The sequence below is a fragment of the Triticum urartu genome, chromosome 1A, assembly GCF_056163025.1.
Source record: "Triticum urartu cultivar PI428250 chromosome 1A, HENAU_Tu73, whole genome shotgun sequence".
Classification (NCBI taxonomy): Eukaryota; Viridiplantae; Streptophyta; class Magnoliopsida; order Poales; family Poaceae; genus Triticum; species Triticum urartu.
The window spans coordinates 115,512,394-115,518,393 of record NC_141873.1 but is presented as its reverse complement, the minus strand read 5'-3'; the positions used below and the strand labels follow the sequence as shown (position 1 = coordinate 115,518,393).

At 45.0% G+C, this 6,000-nt stretch overlaps 1 long non-coding RNA gene across 1 annotated transcript; it reads left to right on the top strand.

Moving 5' to 3' along the window:
• Window positions 1-1,992: 1,992 nt before the first annotated feature.
• On the top strand, window positions 1,993-4,474 carry LOC125537541 (uncharacterized). Its single transcript, XR_015599279.1, has 2 exons — window positions 1,993-2,468; window positions 4,049-4,474. It is a non-coding gene; the product is annotated as an uncharacterized LOC125537541 (long non-coding RNA).
• The last annotated feature ends 1,526 nt before the right edge of the window (window positions 4,475-6,000 follow it).

Here is a 6,000-nt window from a genome sequence, read left to right as displayed (position 1 = left end):
ATTGGCTCAACAGCTTGCCAGCAGAGTCCATTGGCTGTTGGAAAGATCTGGAAGCCGCATTCCTCGACAACTTTCAGGGCACTTATGTGCGACCACCAGACGCCGATGACCTGAGCCATATAATTCAGCAGCCAGAGGAATCGGCCAGGAAATTCTGGACACGGTTCCTAACAAAGAAAAATCAAATCATCGACTGTCCGGATGCAGAGGCCCTAGCAGCTTTTAAACACAACATCCGCGACGAGTGGCTAGCCCGGCACCTTGGTCAGGAAAAGCCGAAATCTATGGCAGCCCTCACGACACTCATGACCCGTTTTTGTGCGGGAGAAGACAGCTGGCTGGCTCGAAGTAATAATATGTCAAAGAACCGTGGTACTTCGGATACCAAGGACGGCAATGGCAGGTCACGTCGCGACAAACATAAGCGCCGCATTAACAGCGACAATACCGAGGATACGGCAGTCAATGCCGGATTCAAAGGCTCTAAACCCGGTCAACGGAAAAAGGCATTTAAAAAAGCACTCCGGGCCCGTCCAGTTTGGACCGCATACTCGATCGCTCGTGTCAAATACACGGCACCCCCGACAAGCCAGCCAACCACACCAATAGGGATTGTTGGGTATTCAAGCAGGCCGACAAGTTAAATGCCGAAAACAAAGATAAGGGACCACATAGCGGTGACGAGGAAGAGCCCCGGTAGCCGAACACCGGAGGACAGAAGAGGTTCCCCCCACAAGTGCGGATGGTGAACATGATATACGCAACCCACATCCCCAAGAGGGAGCGAAGCGTGCGCTCAGGGACGTATATGCGTTGGAGCCAGTCGCCCCAAAGTTCAACCCATGGTCCTCCTGTCCGATCACCTTCGATCGCAGGGACCACCCCACTAGTATCCGTCATGGCGGATTCGCCGCACTGGTCCTAGACCCAATCATTGACGGATTTCACCTCACTCGAGTCCTTATGGACGGCGGCAGCAGTCTGAACCTGCTTTACCAGGACACGGTGCGCAAAATGAGTATAGACCCCTCAAGGATCAAACCCACAAAAACGACCTTTAAAGGCGTCATACCAGGTGTAGAGGCCCATTGCACAGGCTCAGTCACACTAGAAGTGGTCTTCGGATCCCCGGATAACTTCCGAAGCGAAGAGTTAATCTTCGATATAGTCCCGTTCCGCAGTGGTTATCATGCACTGCTCGGGCGAACCGCATTTGCGAGATTCAATGTGGTACCGCATTATGCATACCTCAAGCTCAAGATGCTAGGACCTCACGGGGTCATCACAGTTAACGGAAACACAGAGCGCTCTCCGAACGGAGGAGCACACTGCGGCCCTCGTAGCGGAAGCGCAAAGCAGCCTCTTAAGGCAATCCACTAGTTCGCCGTTTAAGGAGCCAAACACCTTCAAGCGCGCCCGGAGTAATCAACAACAGGACCGCCTGGCACTTCCGAGCTCGCATAGCAATGCGACCCCCACCCCGGCCCAAGCCAAACAGCGAAATTCGTGCCACGCGTACATAATTACGCATTAAAAATACCATGGGTATAGGCGGGGAGGGGGCATGACTACGCCACGCCCCAAGACGCGGCTTAAACCGCACTAGGGGCTTCCCGTTTTGTTTTTTTTTTCTTTTTAGGACTTTAATCTCTAGAAACTCGGTCCGGCAGCATGATTGCCGAACATATGATGCAGCAACCAAGAAGGCATAAAGCTATGTCACACCACGGAACTCCCAGGTGGATTACGATAACGGGTATAATACTTGCCTTAATACTATTCTTGAGCTCGCCCTTGGAGGGGACATAGTCCTACTTTTTGCTTATTGCACTGCATGTATCATTCTGCTTTAACGCACCTTTTTGAATAAACGATGCATAGCATTAAGACTATTATTGCATTCTCCTTTATATATATATATATATATATATATATATATATAGAAAGTCTATTAATAATCCAAGGTGAAGAATAAGTAATTTTTCACCCCGATCGCATCGCCCAACCAAGCCTCTACCGGTGGAGTAATTTTATCCCCCGTGATGTAATTTTACGTTGACGTCAAGAGCCCACTCCGTCCCTAAAGAAAAAAAAGTCACTCCCGAGGTGAAAAAAAGGGCCAACTCCCTCGTCCAATTCTAATCTGGGGTGAGTCATCTCAAAAGAAAAAGAATCAGGGGCGGAGTAGATGAGGGGTGTGTGCGCCGAGCGGCGGTTGGGCTCCGGCGTCGTGGAACGCAGCGGGCCGAGCCGTCGTGCTGCGACGTCGGTGGTACTTGGCGTCAGGGCTTCTTCATGATACGGGGGCATCTCCCGTGTGGACGGCGCCTCGTCGGCCGAGTCGCCGGCGACGAATACTCGGCCAAAGATGGGCCCACTCCATGAACCAGGTGCTGGCGGCGTCCTCGGCTGGACGGCGAGCTGGTCGTGGTTGGGCGGCGCAGGAGTCGTGTCTGCTGCTTGAAGAGGTACTTTGACGCTCTCCGATAGATGACCCAGCCCCAGCGATTTGCTTCAAGATCCAGCTCTATCTGTTTGATTCATTTTTACGAGAGTTTTGTTTGATTCCTTCATTCCTACAACTTCTGCATAGATTGCTTTGTTACGCCCGACTACTCGACTAGAAGGAGATCCTTGCAGGCTCTCAGCGTATCCCTCAATCTATTGCCAGAATGTTTCCAGCGTATCCCTATTTCAGTTGCCTCCTATCTTCGACTATTGCTGCAGGAGCGTGAGAAACATGCATTTAAATACTTGACCATGATCACCACATGGTACACGTTATTTGATCAGGTAGCGATTTAGTTCATATTGTTGATTGGTGGGGAACAAACAGACTAATGGTCAATGTGGTAATGTTGCATCTAGTTCTTATTCTGACCCACTAATCAACAAAGCCATCAAACCTTTCTCCTTCACTCCCTGCCAGTAATTCCCAAAATAAACCAAACAAAAGATTGGGCATAAAATTAATCCCTTGCCCAATATCCTACTAACTCCCTCTATATCTCCTATTGCTCTCTCCATCATATGCCAAACAGGACGTACATGAGGTGCTCTATTTGATGGTTACCTGAAGCAAAACAAGAACCATTGGAATTCCTATTGGTTAGGAGAGTGGTGGTTCAGTTAGTCTTCACTTTATTAGTCCCAAATTTGGTTGCATCAGCTGCTTCCGGAGATGGCCATATGTGCCACGAAATTAGGTTTATCTGAAGATAGTACGAGTAGGCATACTCCGTAGCTCCTAGTGTAGCAATCTCGACTATGCAGCTATCTAACTGGAATTCAGAACTAGCGATTTGGTAGTTCCAAGAAACTAGGGATTCACTTTAAAGCTTAAAGGTGCTCTTCTGTATTCGATCTTGCTCTCTTTAGTACAGGGAATCAGGGATAGCTTTGCCTCCAAAATATATAGCGATAACTTTACAAACCGGAGAAAAAACTTGTTGACTCAAAGTTCTTCAATTGTCCTGTCCAAACTGTAATATCTAAATGACATGAATCATAATCTAAGAATTCAGTTTCTGACTTTAAGGAGTGCAGAAGAAAAAGCAAATAAACTTATGACCATCATCGTATTCACTTTGATTTGGTTTCAGATAACCTGACCTCTCTACATGAATATTGAGTTAGCTGCTTGAAACTTTTTTATGGACACTTGAAAATTTATGAAGGACTACCAGAGCCTCTATAAATTAGATCAAGGAAATGCTGAGTTAGCTCGAAAAGTCTCCACATAGATTATTGGCTAAATCATAAATTGTATCAAGTAATAACTTCAAAAAAGAAATTCCAGTGTACTTTTTATTTAAAAAAATCGATCGAAGGGGACACACGGCCCCCATCTTCATTATGAAACTTTATATAATTTTCTATGAACATATTAACACAATCAGTATTGCCCCCACTCCATCCATTTATATGAGTATGTGTCTTCTATTTACTCTGCCACCCAATGTATCTGCTTGAATTATGTGTATATTTACTGTTTTCATGTAGCAACTTCTGCTGTTATATAATCTTTTAGCATTGCTGGTGGTCTCAGTATCAGGGTACGGTGGTGGTTGGCATTCTGCTTGATGCGTGCTGCATCTCCTCCCACAACAACGGCCGGCAGTTAGGTGTTTGCAGCCGGACTTCTTCAGTATCGCACCCTCTCCGTCATTTTACACGAGTATGTCTTGATTTACTCTCCCATGCCACGTACCTGCTTGAATTAAGTTAGATTGGGTAAGAATACTAGGCAGCAGAATTTGGATGGATTACATCCCCAAATATAGTTGTTTTGGGCATAGCTATCCTACAACCTTAGTGCTCAGACTGTCATAATTTCTTTTGCCCAGTTTGTATGTGCTTAGTGACAGGCCTTCTTGTTCTTGTGTATATATTTGTATGATTATTGTATAACTCTATTCTAGCCAGAAGTTGCAGACTTACAATACATATGATATAGTGAAGATATGACTTCTTTCGTCTTTTTTTAGAAAAATAATATCCTTTGGAGCTTCTTAGATTCATCCCGGCCTCCCCATTCTATTCCAACAATTATGTAAAACCATATGTTTTATGAATCTTTTTTACATTATGTTTCAAAATGGCCTCTTTGTATTTATTGGAGAAAGGCCATACTACCTCCTTTCATGAGATGGGGTGCTCCTGTGCCTTTATGAAAGAATGGTGGCTTCCTTCGTCTCTGCCACGGTGACACCTCACTGAGCCAGTCTCTCCAATGACAGCGCTCGCTTGCACTGAATCAGCCGGCCAAGTGACGGGGTCAGTCCACCCTGGATAATGTCGACCTGGAGAGGCGGCTCCTCGGGTGAAGAAGTTATTCTTCACCCTGGTCGATCCAGCATCCCCGGCCGCACCCGTACGGTGTGCCTTACGGCTGACCGCCAGGCTCCACCGCTTACACGATGTAATTGTTTATCTACACGAACGTAAACTTTCACCAGCCTGACAGGTACAATCCTTATTTGTGCCTGGCTACTTGGTAGTATAGTAAAGAAAATTTGCATCATGCTCTCTGCCAGCCACGGTTGCATACTCTAGTATGCGCTGCATGCTATAGTTTTTTGAACAATTTCCCTGGCCCAATACCTCTCGGATGTGCAGGTAACTTATGATCAATAAGCAGTGCAGTTGATCTTGGTTCGTCACGAGTTAGCTGCTTTGGTCATAGCTAAACCGAGTGTGTTCTCGTCTAAATTTGATTGCAATATACAAATAATTTTCAGAGCTAACAGGGTATGTGAAGTTAAAAGTGTGTTATCCAGATCATAAAATTCCTGCTTGGGCTAGCTAAATATTATGCAGAGGTAATGATGCTACTGTAGTTTGTGCTTTCATTGAAATATGAACAAGGTGTGTTCAGATGGTTCGCTTGCAAATATGAAAAAGGTGTTCAGATGTAACTCGTAAGATAGAAGAATCCTCTTGTGGAAGTTTTGTTGACAAAATTACTTCCACGTTGAACTTTTTCTCTTATTATTAAGTGTGATATCTCTTAGATTCCATACTTAATTTATAGTGCATTAAAATGTGGCTCTCTTGCAGTTGTCAGAAATCTAGGTACAGTCAAGTGAGAGATATGGACTCTTGATTGAAGGAGAACTTTGTGCACTTATGATAGCATATGGACCGTAAATCTGTAGCAGGCCCTGAACCAAGGCATGCATATAGCAGGTCCTGAATGAATCATCCAGACCACGTTTTACACATCATATGCTTAATTGCTTATGTAATTCAGTTTTTACAAGACATTTTTTGTGGATCAATAAGCATCTGCAATGTTCTTGTTCTTTTAATCTAATTAAAGGCCAGATATTTTCTGTCATATGATGAATTGACCATGGAAGGATTTGTTTTGCTAAGCATAGCTAATGTCGCCATTCGAGTGTAAAACTCATATGCATGGTGCTACTGAAAATGTTACCCAAAACTCTGTAGAGAATGGGCGCCTCACTTCTTCAAGCAAAACCTGGATGATCATCCTAT